The sequence below is a fragment of the Grampus griseus genome, assembly GCF_964374135.1.
Source record: "Grampus griseus genome assembly, chromosome: 3".
NCBI lineage: Eukaryota > Metazoa > Chordata > Mammalia > Artiodactyla > Delphinidae > Grampus > Grampus griseus.
In genome coordinates this window covers 32,899,706-32,922,391 of record NC_139019.1, presented here as the reverse complement: position 1 = coordinate 32,922,391, position 22,686 = coordinate 32,899,706, and positions in this window count along the sequence as shown.

Here is a 22,686-nt window from a genome sequence, read left to right as displayed (position 1 = left end):
CCTGTTCCCCTATGTTAACAAGGAAACTTCCTCTCCAACCTCATGAAGAACCGTACTGGGTAAAATTCTTATCTTCCTCTTCACCCTCATCACTCAATCAGGAATAGAAAACTTTTCCTCCCTTTGTTATTATCTCCAGCTTCCTTTCTGTCTTCACTGTTGTGTCTTCCTCTCCTTATCCTTTCCTGTCTCTCTCTCTCTCTCTCACACACACACACATACCAGCTTGCTCTCAAGCAGAATCAACTGTTTTTCTCTATTTCCAATTATCAAATACAAAACTACAGTGGCATATTTAGATGTCTGACCCATCTAAATCCTTCTGTTTGGAAGATCTATGGCTGTCTCAGGCTTCTATGACTGCAACTGGGGAGTTAGTTGTATTTAGGGGGGGAAATAGAACTCCTACTGTATTTTCCACTCTAGCAATACAAGAAAACATGGTTCCTGCTACAGCTTTAGACAGTTGATACCTAGACAATCCTCACTTAGACCCTTGCATGTGTCCTTTAGTAGTTGGAACTCAAAGGGGATAAGGAGTGAAAAATTAGGCTTCTCTAACCTCTGACCTGTAGGAAGCAATATACTTGGAAGTGGCTGCCTAGAGAATGATTTGGGAGCTGTGTATTAATCTGCTCTCAGAGGGTTTAGATATGGTTTATAAGCAAAAACCAATCAGTCAATCAAAAGGATGTCCTTGAGTATGTCATCCACACACCTGTTCTTGGTTAAGCACCTCTTTCTCAACATAACGCTTCACAGACTTGAAGAGAGCTTTCCTGTTGGTTACTTTAATGTGAAAATACGTCGTCTCCTATTAATCAAAATTTATGCTGCCTTCTATTACAGCGACAACTGTGTCCATACTGGATTAACAGCCAAGTTGTTAACATAAGTCTAAAACCCCCGCATCTCTCTTTTTCACTATTTCTTTCTCTGTGCATCTCTGTGTTAGCCTTTGAAATGTAAATAGGAAAATTTCTTTCTCCAGAGTGGTTAGCTTGTTAAACCGTAGCCAATTTAATTATCCTCTACTGATCAGATGTCTCTACCTACATTTAGGTGTGGCTGTCAATTGTCAGTTATTTTAACAATCTTACCTAGTTTACTCTGACGTTACTGCCATATCTTTTCAAGAGTAAAAACGTAACTTGAAGCTATAAATCCAAACATATCAGTAGGTTGTTAGTTTGGTTTATTTGATACAAAGCCTCTCATTTCATGGTTAAATTCTATTGCACACAAATCTCTTCTGAACAAATTTGGATGAGAAGCCAGTGACTATGGCTTGCGGTCATCCAATGGTGGGGATGGAAATATGTGGTGGTCATATTTTGGAGAGAGTTTGTTTGCCAAGTGGAAATGGACACGATTATCCTGTGTTATTTGTATCTACAGGGTCTTTCATCCATGTTACTTCTCCATAATGTGGCTTTAAATTATCTGCTAGGAATTGATTGGGACGTTTGATATTCTTTCTCTTTCAGAATCTTTGTTTTCTATTTATCCATGCTCCCCCCCCCCTTTTTTTTTTACAATAATAGTAGCAGTCATAGCAGTATGTATTGTTATAGGCACCTCTGGTATATTGTCGTTCAGAATTCTTGCTTCTCTTCCCCTGGGATTATACTGTAGAGCTCATTTCTGCAGGAGGAGTTTGCTTTTCTGTCCTTTTCAATTTATTCTGGCACAGGCTCTGGATAGTGAATTGTGAGTTGTAATAATGTGGGATGTTTCTGACCAGAAGTTTTCCAAATCAGCTTGTAGTTATCAATCTCTTTTCTCCCTACAAATCCCAGATAGAGGCTACCCTCAGTCTGCGAAAACAAGAGAGAAAAATGTTGTAAGTCACTGACATCTTTCAGGTTGTTTGTTATTATGGAAAAATGTAGACTAAATTGACTAATAAAACCCGTTGACTTAATAGTTACAACTCTGGGAATTTATTCTCAGCAATAACTTAACAAGTGAGAAAACATACAGGACTAGAGACACTCATCACATTGTTCCAAAAATTTCAGAAAATTAGAACCAAAACTTAACAGTGATTTCATTAAATGACAACACATCTATACAATGGGAAACTATGCAGCCATCAAAATTGTTATGGTATATATTTACATATATATGCTTTTATATAATTATATATACATATCTATATCTTTATCTTTTTAAAAGTATCATGTAAGGATATCCAAAATATATTGGTAAGTAAAAAGTGGTACAGTACGAATGACTCTATTTTAGCAAAATGATATATTCATCAAAAGAATATACACTGAGTACCAAAAAATATTTATAGGAGTAGAATCATTATAATAAACATTGAAGACAGACCAAAACGAGAAGTCATAAAATTGTGAGGAGAAGGCTTACGGGCGAGAGTAGAATAAGAGAAATGCTGTGCTAACAGCTTTACCTTTTGAATAACGTAGAGAAGGCACAGAAGGACCATGCTGTTAGCTGTCAATGCTCTCTCTTCCTCTCCTACTCACTGCCTTTGTAAATGCAAGCCACGGATGTAATTTGGTTGGAATGCATCTGTGAACATGAGCCTATCGATCAATAAATTGAATGTTGAAGCTGAAATCAGCTCCAGGGTAATGTATGATTTAAATCAGAGTATATCAAAATAAATACCCATAAAGTCTTTACTATCTGCAAAACAGCAGAATTCTCTGTCTTGTTTCCTCTTTATTGTTTACTGTTTACTATTTATTCTTTACTTATTTGTTGTATTTACAGGTTCTAAAATTAGAATCACTAAAGTTACTCAAAACACTTGTTGGATGAAGTACTGATCTGACTTTTTCTAAAGCTTATATCTCTTGCTTTATACTTGCCAAAATCTTCTCAAGCATGTACTTCTGAATTCTATGACTTAATTTTTGATCACATATACCATGACATGGAACAATATGGTTGGTTGAATATAGCGCTTGCTCCCCTGACTTTTGCCTATCCTTGGCCTGTTAGCCTTCAGATGCTTCCTTCTTTGGCTTTCTGTATCACAGGAAAGCTGACCCCTATAGACTGCAATTCCCTGGCTCCCATAACAGCTAGTTTCTCACTGGGATTGGCCAAGAGGAGGCACCCACAGATATTTGAGGGTGAACAAATGAAAAAACCAGATGTTCCTTTCCTCCTATTTTGCCTGTGCAGTATTTTGCTATATAGTTCTGTGACTCCAGCATCTTTTGATCAAGGTCACTGGGTTCCAGATTCCATGGAGTGACTCTGGCTCTAGGATTCAAATAACATTATCTTCTCGAGTTGAACCTCCAGCCTAGGAATCTTTGGTGGCTTTGGACTTCCATTACCTGTGTAACCAATCTCCTGCATTAAATACCCTTGGTTATGAGTAAAGTCAGCTTCTGTTTCTCTGTTTGCAATCTGACATAAAAAGTTAGTTATTGATTGTTTAGTTTGAAATATGATTTGCTGTAATCATGTGTAATAAGGGAAAATAAGATTTCATTTATAGTAATTTTTTAAAAATTTCAAAGATGTTATCTGCAATAAATATCAAATAAATAAATATCAAATAAATATCAAAATTCTGTATAACAGAATCTAATGAGAAGACTGATTAATATATTTATATTAGGTATGGCCTGGTATATTTTAAATTCTTTGCAGAACTGGCATATAATTATGAGCATATTACTATATATGAGTTTTTATATATGTGTCTTATTTATAAAATAAAGTCCAAAGAATACTTAAGACCTTCCAGAAAAGAAAAAGAGTTACAGCCAAATAAGGTCCTGTTTTCTCTTGTTTTTCTTAAGTCAAGTAGGAATCTATTGAAGGACCTGGAAAACAATAAAGAGTCAGTGCAGTGCTACTTAAAATGTTCAAACTAACCTTGAGATGCAGCACAGACATTCCCCTGTCTAGTTGCAGCATTCTTCTGGGTGTAATACAATGCAGGACAACCACGTTGAGTCACGAAGAGCCTCTTTTCTAACTGCCTTATAGTAAAATAGAAGAGAATGGGCAATCCCTTTCCAACTGAGGATATATTTCCCACCTTCTCCTCAATCCTCCTCAAATTCTACCTGATTTGAAGAGTAATTGCAACCATCCTAAGACCTTACATTTGCTGAGTTCAATCTGACTTAAATTCATATATTCTGATATCTTATCCTACTGACCTCTCTTTTCCTCATTTCTTTTGTAATTTCATCCTTCTTTTCTTTACTTTTTGAACTCAAAACAATGTAGTTTCCTAAAGTTCTATCCTAGGTCTTCTTCACTTGTCACTCCACACTTTTTCTTAGGCAATCTGGGATAGCCACACCCTTAGTCATCTCTCCACTGACAACTCAAGCTTATGTATTTTAACCCTGACTTCCGAGCACTGGCCCATACATTCAACCAATAACATTTACATTACTATACTTTCTAGGTATTTCAAAATGAACATGTCTCAAATAGTATTCGTTATATTCACCTACTCTAAGTGGGTTTTCATTCATTATTTCTTGTCTCAGCGAGTGGTAGCAAATTCTACAAGCTTTACAGGTCAGAAACCTCAGTGTTTCCTTCTCCATCACCTTCATACCTAAATCATTATTATGCCTTATTGATATTATACAGACACTTCCTAAATATTTTATCAATTCACTTACTTCCTTCTCTACTGCCATCACACATCATCTTTCCCTAACAACCTGCTACAGGTCTTCCTCTACTTGTTCTTGCCCTTTTTGTTCCAATTTTCCCATAAAAGCCAAACGTCTTTTTTTTTCAACTTTTTATTTTGAAGTGATTATAGATTCATAGGCGCTTATAGAGAAATGTACAGAGAGAAGTCCTGTGCATCCTTCCTTCAACCTCCCTCAATGCTAACTCCTTACACTAGAGTATAATATCAAAAACAGAAGTTGACATTGATATAGTCCATAGAATTAATTCAGACTTCACCAGTTATTCACGCAGTTGTGTGTGTGTGTGTGTGTGTGTGTGTGTAGTTCTACGCAATTTTATCACATGTGTAAGCTTTGTGTAACCACCACCACGGTCAAAATACTAGACTGTACCAGCACAAGACTCCCTCATGTTACCCCTTTATAACCATACCCGTCCCCTCCCCTGTATTGAATCCCTAGCAACCACTCATGTGTTCTTCACAGAATACTGCTGGTGCTTCGATCTTGGATTTTTAGCATCCAGCACTGTAAGAAAAAATATCTGTTGTTTAAGCCACCCCAACTTAGTCCCTGCTGGTGCCTTCTACAGGTATAGAAGGCCCTCCCCTTGTCCACCCAATGTCACTGGACCAGCTTTTGCATTGGGATAGGAGAGTGGAAGCCACTGGGTCTGGCCCTCCTATGATCCTGAGTGAATGGCAGGGAGACACAGGCAGCTGCTGATGCTGCCTCTGCCATGGACAGGACTGCCACTGGAAGCTGGGTGAGGCAGTGAGGACTGGGGTGGTTGGGCCTTCTTGCTATTGATGCTGCCAGTGGATTGGACCACTGCCAGGTCCATATTGTAGAATGAGGATTACGACTCTCCACTGTGTCTGTCATGCTTTCCTTCTCCAGTCCTCGGCCAGAAAGGACAAGCTTTTCTTTGGGGTCGTTTTTGTTTTGCCTATGCCTGTGGGTGGTTCTGGGCTTTAGACCTCTCCTGTGCCCAGTCTAGGAGCATACAGGAGATAAAAGGAAAATCTAGGAAATTTCACCACGTAGTCAGTCCCCATGTCCTCAAGTTCTGCTCTCAGCAGTCTGCCTTCTTTCTTCCTTCCTAGCCAGTGCTGTTGACACTCTTTTCAGCTTACTTTCAGAGTTCTTTCTTCATTGTCTAATGGACAATTTCCTGGGTATTTTGTTGTATTTATAGAGGAGCACAGAATAAAGAATTCTATACCATCTTGCTGTAGAACAGGAGCCAAAATAATCTTTTAAGAAAGTAAATGTGTTTGGATTGCTTTACCCTTTATCAGCATCATTAAAAATCATCAATAGGCTTTCTGAATTCCAGTTACATGGTCTTCTTTCAAATTTATACATACACCATATTCCATTTCTACTCAGATACTTTTCTACTGCTCTTCTTTCAGCCCAGGACCATTTTTTTTCTCCCTTCACGATCTCCCATCTTCTATTCTCTAGAACCCCTTGCCTATCCATGAATTCCTATTTATCTTTTAGAACTCAGCTCAAATATTTAGTCAAGGAAGTCCTCTCTGACTCCCCATACCAGATCAGACCCTATACACTGTTGTACTCCCTCTGTTCTCCTTGATGTTCAGCCATCGCATTTAAAATTAAGCTAATGGTTGTGTAGTTAATTGTTTAATACTAAACAATCTCTATCCATTGCTAGAATGCAAGCTTCTTAAGGTCTGGGTCGATCTTGTTCATCACTGATCTCCCCACCTCCCTCCCGGTACTCACCAAGTATCTGACTACATAAAAAGTTTTCATTACCTAAATTTAAAAAATTCAGTATGTGTCTGGGATTTTCCATTTTCAGAAAGCTTTGCAGTCATTAAGTAGATAAATGTCTAAACAGTCCTGAAAGTTTAAGGAATTAAAAGTCACACAGTAGTTAGGAAACAGTTGTCCTCTTCTCAAAGCTCAGTTTGAGAAAATTCCTCCCACCTACAAGGGGGAGTTTATAGTAAAGACACCTTTTTTTCTTTTCATGGCAGGTCAGTAATTTAGTTCTAAAGTGTAGCTTTCCCTAATTTCTTCCACAATTATTTACTCCAGTCAGCCAGGCATGGGGCAGGATCCTGGTGAGACAATGGTGGACAAGACAGGCCAGTTTTTCTTTGACGAAACTTGCAGTCGGAAAACACAGAGATGATCTTCAGGGAGAAACTGTGAAGACCCACAGCTATTGTGTTTCTTACTTGAGAATTGGTGTCAGTTTCTAATATTTCTAATTTTTACTCAACTAAAAGAAACAGAGAAAAATTATTTCTCGAACAATGAACCACAGAATTAAGAAAAAAATCAGCATTTTGGAAGAAAAATGTGGAGCAGTCCATAGGCCAGTAATTTTCCCTAAATCTGTAGGGGATTTGGTGCATTCTGTTTGGATTACTTACTAATACAGGAAGAGGATCTCAAGTAACAATGTGTTGCACAATGTTATTCTGGAAATCTCGTGTTAAAAGTAATGCCACCACCAATGTAAAGTTGCTTTTATTTCCTCAGCAGAGTTTATAAACTGAATTTTTGTTCCAGTAAATACACAGCAACAGTAGTAAGTAGAGAGGAAACGACAGTTCCCTAACATTTCCTAACATTAAATAAAACAAAACTCCAAATCCTCCAAGATTGTTGCTATCTTTCCTTCAGTAATAAATACATTAAACTCGGTTCACTTGTTTGCTAGCATTCCAGTAAGAAGAATAAATTCTAACATTACAGTTTTTGGTCTTGACATCTGAAAATGTGGTTGAAAAAGATGCTGATGATCACTATGTTTTCTGAGGTTAATATTTTAGATGTAGCCTTTCTATCTTTGTTGGAATTGCTATGTTAACTATGGTGGATATTTTGTATTGGTTGGTTAAAAGAGAAAATGACCCCACTTTAGACCATTATAACAAACTTCTGCATCTGCCATAATCTTAATCAGTCAACTGATACATGAATAATTTGATCATCTTTTTACCATTGAATCGATAGATTGTGTAAACTTACAGATGAAATGAAATCAGTTAATAGTGTAAAAAACTGTATTTAAAACCTGACTTATTGGGCTTAAGGTTGATATTTAATTAAATCTTCTTCCCTATCCTAAGTTTGGAACTGGAGTTGAGAAAATGGAGGTCAAAGTAGCAGCTAAGCTGTGTGACTTAAATGTATGACCATGAGCAGAATTTCTCTTATCTTGTTTAAATCTAAACCTTACGATGATCTACTCAAGCATTGTTGTTTAAAAATAGGTGCACAGATTCTTTGACATTTCTCCCTTCAAAAAGTGGAATCTACTTCCTCTCCCCTTGAGTGTAGATAGATTCAGTGACTTGCTTCTAAAAAGGAAAATATGGCAGACATGATGACTGTGACTTCTGACACTCAGTCAATAAAAGGCACCCTTATTCCCTCCTTGTTCTTTCTTTTAGACCATTCACTTTGAGGAAAGACAGCTGCTGCCATGTCATGAGGACACTCAGCCAGTCCATGGCAAGATCCACATGGTAAGGAATTGGACTTCCTGCCCACAGCTATGTGAGGGAACCTCTAGGAAGCAAACACTGAGAAATCTGGCTCCTGCCTAAAAGCCCATGAGTAATTTTCAGACCTGATCACAGGTAATTTCCAAGGCTTTGCCTGGCAGACCTGGTGAGAGAAAGCTGTCCTCTCCAGGCCAGATCTGTGTACAGCCAATGCATTATGGTCTCTGAAGGGAGTTGCAGCCAAGGACTCAGGCCCCCTGGCCAGTCACGTCCTTCATATATTTGCATTCTTGGTTTCGGTGGGCACCTGCATTCAAGCTCCCTTTATCTGAGGCCTTAAGCAGAGGTCAACTCCAGGTGCCTCTCCTGAGGTCTCCTTATTACGGGGAGGAGGAGGAAATCTTGAATTCACTTAGGAGGGTGTTAGGAAGGCTACTGTAAGGAACTAATAATTGAGCTCAGATCTAAATGATACTTAGGACTAACTAGATGAAATAGGAAACTTGTGAATAGGTAAGAGGTGTCTCACCCTAAGGAGTAACATGCATTTACCCAGAATTCCAGCCTTACAACTATGAAGCTTCGTAAGGTAAGTAGAGAGAAAAAGCAAGATGAGCCAAAAATATCTCCAGAATGCTGACCCTATAAGCAGTGACCCTGGTGTGCCTACTTTTTGGAAGCAGGGGGTGCACAATGCAGAGAGGGGAAAAGGCTGAATTGTATATGTTCAAGTTCTTTTCTCAATTTCACCCTTAGGAGAGTCATACCTCTTCCCCAGAGAGGGCAGTTAAGGGAAAACCACTCCACAAATGGACCAAAACAGGGTCTTAGTGAAGTTGTATTTTCCACATTTTGTTACAGTGATCAACATTCTGGGAAATTTTACAGGTTATAAAATCAGTAACTGTTACTGTGATATTTTGGACACCCAAAATATCATAAAATAGGTGCACAGATTCTTTGACTGTGATTTACGATTCTTAGCAGGGCAAAAAAAAAGTGAAGCTTTCGATGAGTAAGGTTATAGACATGGTCTTTTGTCAGGAATAAAATCTTAAATTTGTTGCTGTAAGTAGTCAACTTCTCTTCTACTTAATGCCAGTTTATCTGTGGGCAATTCACTATTTTCTCCACTGAGATACTAAAAGACCAGTAATTAACCTGAAGGAAAAGAGAAAAGTGTGAACTCCATAAAAATACCTTTATCAAGTTCTTTGCATTCTTTGGTCTTCATCTGTCACAATACCACACTGAGCTAATTATTCATTATATCCAGTTAACAAATGTCTATTCGGGGACTTCTCTGTTTTGGGATCTGTATTAGATATGGTGGACACAATACTGAGCAAAACAAAAAGACATTATTTCTGAAGTTAAAAAGTTTATAGTCGAGTAAGGAAAGCAGACGTCAATAAAATAATTCCAAAAAGTCAATGTAAAATTGCATTGGTAATAAGTGCTAAGAACAGATGCATGGTACTGTGGAGGCCATGAAGAAGGGATGTGACTTAGGTGGGAAGCAGAAAAGACTCCTCTCGTTGGAAGTAATATTCAAACAGAAATCTGAAAGACAAGTAGTAATAGCTAAAATCAGAAGGGTAGAGATAGGTAAGAGGTTTTCCAGCCTGAGAAAATAGCTCAGGTGAATGGCACCTTGCAGCAGGCAGCGTGGTTAAACATCAGGGGTAGATAAGGCCTATTATGTCTACACCCAGTTAAGAACTGGCTTTTTCAAGCATCATATTTTCCTGGACAGAACAACAAGTGGATGCTAGTGGTGGGAATTTATTTGCCTAGAGTATTCAATTAGGATATTGAAAAAAAATGAACCTTAAAATTCCAGTGGCTTAACATGATAGAATTTTCTTTCTCATTCCTGGAACAGTCTATTGAGGATGTTACTGCTTGGTGGTGGCCTTCCACGTAGTGTTTCAGAGACTCAGTATCCTTCCATCTTGCGGCTCCACCATCCACTAGCCTCCAAAAGGTGGAGGGAGACAGAGTGAAGAGGGCACAACCACTTCTTTTAAAAATCCAGGCTCTGAAGTAACACACATCATTTTGCTCCTATTTTATTGTTGTGAACTAGTCATGTGACTGTACCTTTATGCAAGGGGGTGCCGGGGAATATACTCACTGCCCGGGAAGATGTCTCTGAGAAACACCTACCATATTCTAGAAGGTGGAACATAAATTTTCTCATGAACAGCTAGCATCTTTGCCATACTTACTTAATGACTGCAAACTACTGATTGGTTATGTCATTATACCCCCGACCTTGAATTGCATAACTCTCTGGGCAATTCTGTGAAACTTTCAAAACAACATACTGATTTTTCAATGTGAAAAATAAACACATATGCTATTGGCATTTTGGAATGAGGTGTACAGATCTTTATGATCATAGATATTTTTATGATATATTTATAAGAGGAGAAATCACTCCCTAGCAGAAGGAGAGAAATTAGTTAGAATTGTTTATCTTGTTTAGAAACATGGTCTTTAATAATTTTTCTCAAGCCTTGAGCAACTAATTATATGGATGGATCCTAAATCGAATGCAAGTGAGTACAGAGGACATTTTTGAATAAGCAGTTGCAGTTTCCTTTCTAACTGTAAACCTCTTCAGTTATAACAGGAAACTAAACAGAATTTGCATGTGTGAAAGGTTCAGTTTGAGGTATTTTATTTTTATCATTCTTAAAAACTCATTGGTTCATCTGACCTTTTTTTACGGTAAAATTTATAATGTGAAAGTTTTTTATGGTCAAAATTTATAATGGGAAATACCACAAAAGTGTGTGTGTGTTTGGTCCGCCCAAAAGGAGCTTTAGAGATCAGATAAGTAGGTGAGAAGACTACTGAAGCAGAGAAATTACTGCACATAGTGCCACCCTAGCTCTGGAATAAGTGGCTTTAGCCCCAGAAACATTGAGAGCAGGAACAATATCTGACTCATCTATTCGAGGGTGAAAAACTAACCGGAATTATTACTTTAGCCTAAGAGCGATAAAGCACCAGGTGCTGAGATCCTGACCTGAGGTACATAAATTAAAAAACAATGGTAAAATATTATATCTGTGTAGTGCTTTGTGATTTCCAAAGAACCATCTGGGGTTGATATTTATCACCGTTGCAACACAGCAATAAAGATAGACAGTTATAAAGTCGAGCACTTCAGAGAAGTTACGTATGCACAAATCTTTTGGTTAAATTGCCCCAGGAGTTGAGTGTTCCTAGTATTTATAAACTTCCACTTGACTTTGAGTTTATGTCACTCCTTGTTCTCCTGTTGATGGATTGCACTTTAAGTGCAACCCTAATATACTAATACTCATGAATAACATTTTTGACTGGGTGAGCTAAGCTATTATATAATTGGACTTTTTACCGCCAGGCATTGAAGTAATCTAGGATCCTTACATAGTCTTGGCTTCTAGGTTTTTTCCTGACCCTTAGAGTTTTATGCCCTTGGCCAAATTTCTTATCTCTTTGAGTCTGTTTCTTTATCTGTAAAATGGAGATAAGGATACTTGTTCTTATCAGTGTCATGAAACGCACATGGGTAATTTATAAAGATTGTGACAATTTTTATAAACTTAAATGTTCTACAAATATAAATTATTTGACTTCCTCTTCCTTGTTGGTTTTTATAAGCCAACCTAATCCAAAAATAAATGGATCTCAACCATGGGCTTGAGCCTAAATGAATTTGGTTCTTGGGATAACAAACTTGTTTAATGATTTCTTAACCTTGACTTAAGTTGACCAACTACCCTAATTTGTCCAGGATTTTCTGAATTTGAGCAATGAAAGTCCAACGTCCTGGTAAACTCCTCAGTTCTGGGAAAACCAGGATGGCTGGTGACTCTACCTTGACTTTCTGATTCTAAGAATCCTTCTCAGAAATGGTTTTTAATCCTCTCTTATTAATATGAGATCGTTCTTTGGAAAGAATATCCCTTCCATATGAGTCCGTTTGTTTTTCAGAATATGGATTATATCAGACTTTCAACCAAATCACATGGCTAAATAGTACGTAATACAGTTCACATGCCTACATAATGACATAGAACTTTTATACAGAGATATGTGATCAGTTAATTGTGATAACCTCCACGCCAGCACTTATATATTTAATTGAACTGTTTAACCATCTATTTCCCTCATCAGATCTAATCAGGAATCCAGTCGTGCTCATCTTTGATTCTGTAGCATCTAGCATGCTGACTGGCACACTGGAGACACCTAGGAAGTATATAATAAACTGAAATATGGAGCTTAAACTTGCACAGTTCAACCCTAATGAGAGTCGGATTTTTGATGATCTATAAAGTGTACATAATAAAAGCTTCATTTAAGCCTCATAGAGTTTAGTAATACTTAAATTAAAAAAACATGAAAAATGTTACTTTTGTAAACTATAAAGTATAGTAAAATTAAAATTTGAGAAAGAATTGATATTAATATTTAATAACTTTAACCTTACAATTTGTCTTTCGGTCTGTCATGACTCCTGGATTCTTGATTTGATCTTTGAATATTAAATTTGTGCTTCTACCCAAGAGTTTATGTCATTTATCCTATCCTATCCTAAATGACCACAGGACAATGTGAAACAGACTCTCCTTGACATGGATATAGCCACTTACAAATTAATATCATCATATCCAAATATAATAAGAAAAGTAGTTGCGTTTAAGTTCAGTCTAGTTTATTTCCTGAAAGACTTTGCTCAAAGGTCATCTGTGTGTGTTTTGTTTTGTTTTTGGCTGCACCGCGAAGCTTGTGGGATCTTAGTTCCCCGACCAGGGAATTAAACTTGGGCCCTCGGCAGTGAGAGCACGGAGTCCTAAACACTGGACCACCAGGGAGTTCCCTAAGGTCATCTATATTAATGCTGTGCAATAGTTGGTAAACCAATGAAACCTCAATAAATTATGTATTTATTGCAAAAGGAATTAGGTCTTTATTGCAACATGATTCACAGTTGTCTCTTCAACTTATTCCTGATTAGAAAGTGTTCTTCAAATGCTGTCACATCCAGGGCTTGATTTTGGTGGCCCATCACAGGTACTCTGTTCCTATGGAAATTCCCACTAAATTAATCCTTGGTTCTGAAAATCCATCAAGAATTCAGAGCAGCTTGATCAATATGGAAGATAGTCTTTGCCTCTGGATTTGGATTAATTAATTAATTAATTTGCAGATTGCATTTTATTTATTTATTTTCACATCTTCATTGGAGTATAATTGCTTTACAATCGTGTGTTAGTTTCTGCTGTATAACAAAGTGAATCAGCTATACGTATACATATATCACCATATCCCCTCTCTCTTGCGTCTCCCTCCCACCCTCCCTATCCCACCCCTCTAGGTGGACACAAAGCACCGAGCTGATCTCCCTGTGCTATGCGGCTGCTTCCCACTAGCTATCTATTTTACATCTGGTAGTGTATATATGTCAGTGCTACTCTCTCATTTCGTAGCAGCTTACCCTTCCCACTCCCGGTGTCCTCAATTCCATTCTCTATGTCTGTGTCTTTATTCCTGTCCTGCCCCTAGGTTAATCAGAACCTTTTTCTTTTATTATTTAGATTTCATATATATATATATATGTGTTAGTGTATGGTATTTGTTTTGCTCTGACTACTTCACTTTGTATGCCAGACTCTAGGTCCATCCGCCTCACTACAAATAACTCAATTTCGTTTCTTTCTATGGCCGAGCAATATTCCATTGTATATATGTGCTATGTCTTCCTTATCCATTCATCTGTTGCTGTACAGTTAGGTTGCTTACATGTCATGGCTATTGTAAATAGTGTCTCCTTTTGAATTATGGTTTTCTCAGGGTATATGCACAGTAGTGAGATTGCTGGGTCGTATGGTAGTTCTATTTTTAGTTTTTTAAGGAAACTCCATACTCTTCTCCATAGTGGCTGCATCAATTTACATTCCCACCAACAGTGCAAGAGGACTCCCTTTTCTCCACACCCTCTCCAGCATTTATTGTTTGTAGGTTTTTTGATGATGGCCATTCTGACTGGTGTGATGTGATACCACATTGTAGTTTTAATTTGCATATTTCTAATGATCAGTGATGTTGAGCATCTTTTCATGTGCCTCTTGGCCATCTGTATGTCTTCCTTGGTGAAATGTCTATTTAGGACTTCTGCCCATTTTTTAACTGGATTGTTTGCTTTTTTTGATATTAAGCTCTATGAGCTATTTGTATATTTTGGAGATTAAGCATTTGTCTGTTGTTTCATTTGCAAATATTTTCTCCTATTCTGAAGGTTGCCTTTTTGTCTTGTTTATGGTTTCCTTTGCTGTGCAAAAGCTTTTACGTTTCATTAGATCCCATTTGTTTATTTTTGTTTTTATTTCCATTTCTCTAGGAGGTGGGTCAACAAGGATCTTGCTGTGATTTATGTCATAGAGCGTTCTGCCTATATTTTCCTCTAAGAGATTTACAGTGTCTGGCCTTACATTTAGGTCTTTAATCCCTTTTGAGTTTATTTTTGTGTATGGTGTTAGAGACTGTTCTAATTTCATTCTTTTACATATAGCTGTCCAGTTTTCCCACCACCATTTATTGAAGAGCCTGTCTTTACTCCATTGTAAATTCTTGCCTCCTCAAAGATAAGGTGACCATATGTGCATGGGTTTATCTCCGGGCTTTCTATCCTGTTCCATTGATCTATATTTCTGTTTTTCTGCCAGTACCATACTATCTTGACTACTGTAGCTTTGCAGTATAGTCAGAAGTTGGGGAGCCTCATTCCTCCAGCTCCGTTTTTCTTTCGCAAAATTGCTCTGGCTGTTTGGGGTCTTTTGTGTTTCCAAATAAATTGTAAAATTTTTTGTTCTAGTTCTGTGAAAAATGTCAGTGGTAGTTTGATAGGTATTGCATTGAATCTGTAGATTGCTTTGGGTAGTATAGTCATTTTCACAATGTTGTTTCTTACAATCCAAGAACATGGTATATCTCTCCATCTGTTTGTATCATCTTTAATTTTTTCATCAGTGTCTTATAGTTTTCTGCATACAGGTCTTTTGTCTCCTTAAGTACGTTTATTCCTAGGTATTTTATTCTTTTTGTTGTAATGGTAAATGGGAATGTTTCCTTAACTTCTCTTTCAGATTCTTCATCATTAGTGTTAAGGAATGCAAGAGATTTCTGTGCCTTAATTTTGTATCCTGCTACTTTGCCAGATTCATTGATTAGCTCTAGTAGTTTTCTTGTAGCATCTTTAAGATTCTCCATGTGTACTATCATGTCATCTGCAAACAGTGACAGTTTCACTTCTTTTCCAAATTGGATTCCTTTAATTTCTTTTTCTTCTCTGATTGCTGTGGCTAAAATTCCAAAACCATGTTGAATAATAGTGGTGAGAGTGAGCAACCTTGTCTTGTTCCTGATCTTAGAGGAAATGGTTTCAGTTTTTCACCATTGAGGATGATGTTGGCTGTGGGTTTCTCATATTTGGCCTTTATTATGTTGAGGTAGGTTCCCTCTATGCCCACTTTCTGGAGAGTGTTTATCATAAATGTGTATGGAATTTTGTTAAAAGCTTTTCCTGCATCTATTGAGATTATCATATGGTTTTTTATCCTTCAATTTGTTAATATGGTCTATCACATTATTTGATTTGTGTGTATTAAAGAATTCTTGCATTCCTGCGTTAAACCCCACTTGAACCTGGTGTATGATCCTTTTAATATGCTGTTGGATTCTGTTTGCTAGTATTTTGTTGAGGATTTTTGCATCTGTGTTCATCAGTGATATTGGCCTGTAGTTTTCTTTCATTGTGACATCTTTCTCTGGTTTTGGAATCAGGGTGATGGTGGCCTTGTAGAATGAGTTTGGGAGTGTTCTTCCCTCTGCTATATTTTGGAAGAATTTGAGAAGGATAGGTGTTAGCTCTTCTCTAAATGTTTGGTGGCACTATCATGTGAAGACGTATGTAGTTGGGCTTTTGTTTGTTGGAAGATTTTAAAACACAGTTTCAATTTCAGTGCTTGTCATTGGTCTGTTTATATTTTCTATTTCTTCCTGGTTCAGTCTTGGAAGTTTGTACTTTTCTAAGAATTTGTCCATTTCTTCCAGGTTGTCCATTTTATTGGCATAGAGTTGCTTGTAGTAATCTTTCATGATCCTTTGTATTTCTGCAGTGTCAGTTGTTACTTCTCCTTTTTCATTTCTAATTCTGTTGATTTGAGTCTTCTCTTTTTCTTGGGGAGTCTGGCTAATGGTTTATCAATTTTGTTTCTCTTCTCAAAGAAGCAGCTTTTAAATTTCTTGGCCTTTGCTATTGTTTCCTTCATTTTTTTTTTTCATTTATTTCCGATCTGATCTTTATGATTTCCTTCCTTCTGCTAACTTTGGGTTATTTTGTTCTTCTTTCTCTAATTGCTTTAGGTATAAAGTTAGGTCATTTATTCGAGATTTTCTTGTTTCTTGAGGTAGGCTTGTATTGCTATAAACTTTCATCTTAGAACTGCTTTTGCTGCATTCATAGGTTTTGGGTCATCATGTTTTCATTGTCATTTGTTTTTAGGTATGTTTTGGTTTCCTCTTTGATCTCTTTGTGGTCTCTTCGTTATTTAATAGCGTACTGTTTAGCCTCCATGTGTTTGTATTTTTTTTTCATGTGTTTGTATTTTTTACAGTTTTTTTCCTGTAATTGATATCTAGTCTCATAACGTTGTAGTCAGAAGAGATACTGATATGATTTCAGTTTTCTTAAATTTACTAAGGCTTTATTTGTGACCCAGCATATGATTTATCTTGGAGAATGTTCCATGAGCACTTGAGAAGAAAGTGTATTCTGTTCTTTTTAGATGGAATGTCTTACAAATATAAATGAGGTCTATCTTGTTTACTGTGTCATTTAAAGCTTATGTGTCCTTATTTATTTTCATTTTGGATGTTCTGCCCATTGGTTTAAGTGGGGTTTGAAAGTCTCCTACTATGATCGTGTTAATGTTGATTTCCCATTTTATGGCTGTTAGCATTTGCATTATGTATTGTGGTGCTCCTATGTCGGATGCATAAATATTTACAATTGTTATATCTTATTCTTGGATTGATCCGTTGATCATTATGTAGTGTCCTTCTTTGTCTCTTGTAATAGTCTTTGTTTTAAAGTCTATTTTGTCTGATATGAGAATTACTACTGCAGTTTTTTTTGATTTCCATTTGCATGGAATATCTTTTTCCATCCCCTCACTTTCAGTCTGTATGTGTCCCTAGGTCTGAAGTGGGTCTCTTGTAGACAGCATATATATGGGTGTTGTTTTTGTATCCATTCAGCCAGTCTGTGTCTTTTGGTTGGAGCGTTCCATTTACATTTAAGGTAATTATCGATATGTATGTTCCTATGACCATTTTCTTAATTGTTTTGGGTTTGTTATTGTAGGTCTTTTACTTCTCTTTTGTTTCCTGCCTAGAAAAGTTCCTTTAGCATTGGTTGTGAAGCTGGTTTGGTGGTGCTGAACTCTCTCAGCTTTTGCTTGTCTGTAAAGGTTTTAATTTCTCCATCAAATCTGAATGAGACCCTTGCTGGGTAGAGTAATCCTGGTTGTAGGTTTTTCCCTTTCATCACTTCATTTATTTATTTATTTATAAATTTATTTATTTATTTATTTAATTTTTGGCTGTGTTGGGTCTTCGTAGCTGCAAGTGGGCTTTTCTCTAGTTGCAGTGAGCCACGGCTACTCTTCATTGTGGTGCGTGGGCTTCTCATTGCGTGGCTTCTCTTGTTGCGGAGCATGGGCTCTAGATGCGCACCCTTCAGTAGTTGTGGCATGCAGGCTCAGTAGTTGTGGCTTGCAGGCTCTAGAGTGCACGCTTAGTAGCTGTGGCACACGGGCTTAGTTGCTCCATGGCATGTGGGATCTTCCTGGACCAGGGCTCGAACTTTCGTCCCCTGCATTGGCAGGTGGATTCCTAACCACTGTGCCACCAGGGAAGTCCCCTTTCCTCACTTTAAATATGTCTTTCCACTCCCTTCTGACTTGCAGAGTTTCTGCTGTAAGATCAGCTGTTAACCTTATGGAGTTTCCCTTGTATGTTATTTGTTGCTTTTCCCTTGCTGCTTTTAATATTTTTTCTTTGAATTTAATTTTTGATAGTTTGATTAATATGCATCTTGGCATTTTTCTCCTTGTGGTTATCCTGTATGGGACTCTCTGTGCTTCCTGGACTTGATTGACTGTTTCCTTTCCCTTGTTAGTAAGTTTTCAATGATAATCTTTTCAAATATTTTCTCAGACCCTTTCTTTTTCTCTTCTTCTTCTGGGACCCCTTTAATTTGATTGTTGGTGCGTTTAATGCTGTCCCAGAGGTCTCTGAGACTGTTCTCAATTCTTTTCATTCTTTTTCCTTTATTCTGCTCTGCAGTAGTTATTTCCATTATTTTATCTTCCAGTTCCCTTATCCGTTCCTCTGCCTCAGTTATTCTGCTATTGATTCCATCTAGAGTATTTTTAATTTCATTTATTGTGTTGTTCATCACTGTTCGTTTGCTCTTTAGTTCTTCTAACTCCTTGTTAAATGTTTCTTGTATTTTCTCCATTCTATTTCTGAGATTTTGGATCACCCCTGCTGTCATTACTCTGAATTGTTTTTCAGGGAGACTGCCCATTTCCGCTTCATTTGTTTGGTGTCGTGTGTTTTTACCTTGCTCCTTTTTCTGCTGCATATTTCTGTGTCTTCTCATTTTGTTTAACTTACTGTGTTTGGAATCTCCTTTTCACAGGCTGCAGGTTTGTAGTTCCTGTTATTTTTGGTGTTTGCCCTCAGTGGGTGAGGTTGGTTCAGTGGGTTGTGTAGGCTTCCTGGTGGAGGGAACTGGTGCCTCTGTTCTGGTGGTTGGGGCTTGATCTTGTCCTTTTGGAGGGCAGGACCACATCCAGTGGTGTGTTTTGGAGTGTCTGTGAACTTCGTATGATTTTAGGCAGCCTCTCTGCTAATGGATGGCGTTGTGTTCCTGCCTTGCTTGTTGTTTGGCATGGGGTGTCTAGCACTGGAGCTTGCTGGCCGTTGGGTGGAGCTGGGTCTTAGTGTTGAGATGAAGATCTCTGGGAGAGCTCTCACCAATTGATATTACGTGTGGCCGGTAGGTTTCTGGTGGTCTAATGTCCTGGTCTTGGCCTTCCCACCTTGAAGGCTTAGGCCCAACACCTGGCAGGAACACCGTGACCCTGCCAGCCACATGGCTCAGAAGAAAAGGATGAGAGAAAAAAAATAAAAAAACAAAAACGAACAGCCAGAACCATCGGACAAATGGTTAAAGCAAACCTATACAGAGAAAATCACACAAAGGAGCATACACATACACACTCACAAAAAGAGAAGAAGAAAAAATATATATATATATATATAAAAGGAAGAGAACAACCAAACCAATAAACAAAGCCACTGATGATAATATCATCAGCACTAAATACTATATTAAGGTAAACATAAAAGTAGAAAGTAGAAAAGATAAACGTAAGATAAACATAAAAGTAAAAGTAGAAAAAAATTAGACGCAGAAGGCAAACCCCAAGTCTACAGTTGCTCCCAAAGTCCACCGCCTCAGTTTTGGGAACAGTCAGTGTCTATTCAGGTATTCTTCAGATGCAGGGTTTATCAAGTTGATTGTGGGGTTTTAATCCACTGCTCCTGAGGCTGCACAGTGAAATTTCTCTTTCTCTTCTTTGTTCGCACCGCTCCTGGGGTTCAGCTTCGGTTTTGTCCCTGCCTCTGCGTGTAGGTCACCCTCAGACATCTGTTCCCTGCCCAGACAGGAGGGGGTTAAAGCAGCAACTTACTAGGGTGTTCCTGCTCTCTCAGGCTGGGGGGAGCGAGGGGTAAGTTAGTCATAATTGGAATATGGGGCGAGCCTGAGGCTACAGAGGCTGGCATGACATTGCAACAGCCTGAGGTGTGCCGTGTGTTCTCCCGGGGAAGTTGTCCCTGGAGCTTGGGACCCTGGCAGTGGCGGGCTGCACAGGCTCCCAGGGGGGTGTGGATAGTGACCCACGCTTGCACACAGGATTCTTGGTGGCAGTGGAAGCAGCCTTAGCATTTCATGCCCGTCTCTGGGGTCTGAGCTGATAGCCAGAGCTCATGCCCATCTCTGGAGCTCACTTAGGCAGTGCTCTGCTTTCTGTGGGCACAGTGGGGAGGAATCCCCTTTCCTTGTGCACCCTGAAACAAAGGTCTCTTGCCTCTCCAGCAGGTCGAGACTTTTTCCCGGAGTCTCTCCTGGCTAGCTGTGGCACACTAGCCCCCTTCAGGCTGTGTTCACGCAGCCAACCCCAGTCCTCCCCCTGGGATCCGACCGAAGCCCGAGTCTCAGCTCCCAGCCCCCACCCATCCCAGCGGATGAGCAGACAAGCCTCTCGGGCTGGTGAGTGCTGGGCGGCACCAATCCTTTGTGCAGGAATCTCTCTGCTTTGCCCTCCGCACCCCTGTTGCTGCGCTCTCCTCTGCGGCTCCAAAGCTTCCCCCCCGCCGTCCCCCTCCCTCCCGCCGTCCCCCTCCCCCACGTCCCCCACCCTCCCGCCGACCCCTTCCCCCCCCGTCCCCCTCCCTCCCACCGTCCCCCTCCCCCCCACCCCCGTCTCCACCAGTGAAGGGGCTTCCTAGTGTGTGGAAACTTTTCCTCCTTCACAGCTCCCTCCTAGAGGTGCAGGTCCTGTCCCTATTCTTTTGTCTCTGTTTTTTTTCTTTTTTCTTTTGCCCTACCCAGGTATGTGGGGATTTTCTTGCCTTTTGGGAGGTCTGAGGTCTTCTGCCAGCGTTCAGTAGGTGTTCTGTAGGAGTTGTTCCACGTGTAGATGTATTTCTGGTATATTAATGGGGAGGAAGGTGATCTCCACATCTTACTCCTCCGCCATCTTGAAGGCCTAACCAGTTTTGCAGATTTTAAAATGTTAAGACAAGGTTCTCATGTGAGACTCCTGGCTAATGTGTATTCAGGTCTCAAATCTTGCCTTCAGTGTCACTTCCTGGGGACAACCTTCTCAACTCCCCCAGATTAAGTAAGGTCTCTTGATCATGTGCTCCCATAGTACCCTGTGACTCTCTTTCTTAGCTATTGCCATGAACTATGATAAAGGGAAGAAAGAGCCTGAAATTTCATTTAAAAGAGATTCACTTTATTCAATTGAAACTATACTTCATCTTATTCTATAATGGCATCATTGTTACTGAACCCTAAATCCTCCTGGGTGGTTGCTCAGCCTCTTGAGAAGCAGTGGGAGGCTGGTATGTGATCTGGGAGGAATGTAGGACATCAGTAGAACTGGTGATGTTCTAAGCCAGGCCAGGGCTCGGAAGACTTTTTTAGATTGCTGGTTTGTTGTGAAAGGATATAACTCGGAAACAGCCGGATGGAAGAGATGAATAGGGCACGATGTGGAAAAGGGCATGGAACATCCACGCCCTCTCTGAGCATACCACATGTTCGCCAACACAGAAGCTCCTGGATTTCGATTAATTTAGATTAAGCTCTTGGATTATTTAGATGATGGAATAGGTGGCTCTTCAGTTTCTTCTCCTGCAGGATGCAATGTGTGGGGTCCCCAGTAACCGAGTCCTCTCTTTTTACAGTGATCTAAAGTAAGGCCTCAGACAGAGGAGAGTATTCCAGAGCAAAACCTACCATTTCCTCTCTGGATTTCAAGCTACCTCTTTTCAGAGATATTTAGAGTGAGAACATGGTGTTTGGAGTCTTTATCATTGGAGCTGAATTGAATTATTTTTCTATATCATGGACTCTTTGGAGAAAAGAAGGACACAAGAGACCTGGGGTAGACTGGTAGGACTCCCAAGATCAACTTGAACTTGAAGTTTTAAAAGCCATAGTGGAGGGTAGTGGGAATGGTGAAGTAAAGACCAACATGGATATGGTGAGTAGAAGATAAGGTGTGCTGACTTCTTAGGTCATGTTGTCAGGAGGGATGGGCTAGAATATTTATTCTTTTATGTAGTCATTCCTTTATTCAACAAACAACTATTTATTACCTGCTAAGTAAGAAATGGGCTTATACTAGTGACCATGATAGGTCTTTGCTTTCACAGAATTTGCATTATTTTTTTTGTGGGGGAATCACTGACAGGTAGATAATAATAATAATTAAATTTCTAAACCATAATTCAAAAAGAGTCATGTACCACAATGTTCATTGAAGCTCTATTTACAATATCCAGGACATGGAGGCAACCTAAGTGCCCATCAACAGATGAATAGGTAAAGAAGATGTGGCACATATATACAATGGAATATCACTCAGCCATAAAAAGAAACGAAATTGAGTTACTTGTAGTGAGGTGGATGGACCTAGAGACTGTCATACAGAGTGAAGTAAGTCAGAAAGAGAAAAATAAATACTGTAATGCTAACACATATATGTGGAATAAAAAAAAGAAAAGAAAAGAAGGTTCTGAAGAACCTAGGGGCAGGACAGGAATAAAAATGCAGACGTAGAGAATGGACTTGAGGACACAGGGAGGGGGAAGGGTAAGCTGGGATGAAGTGAGAG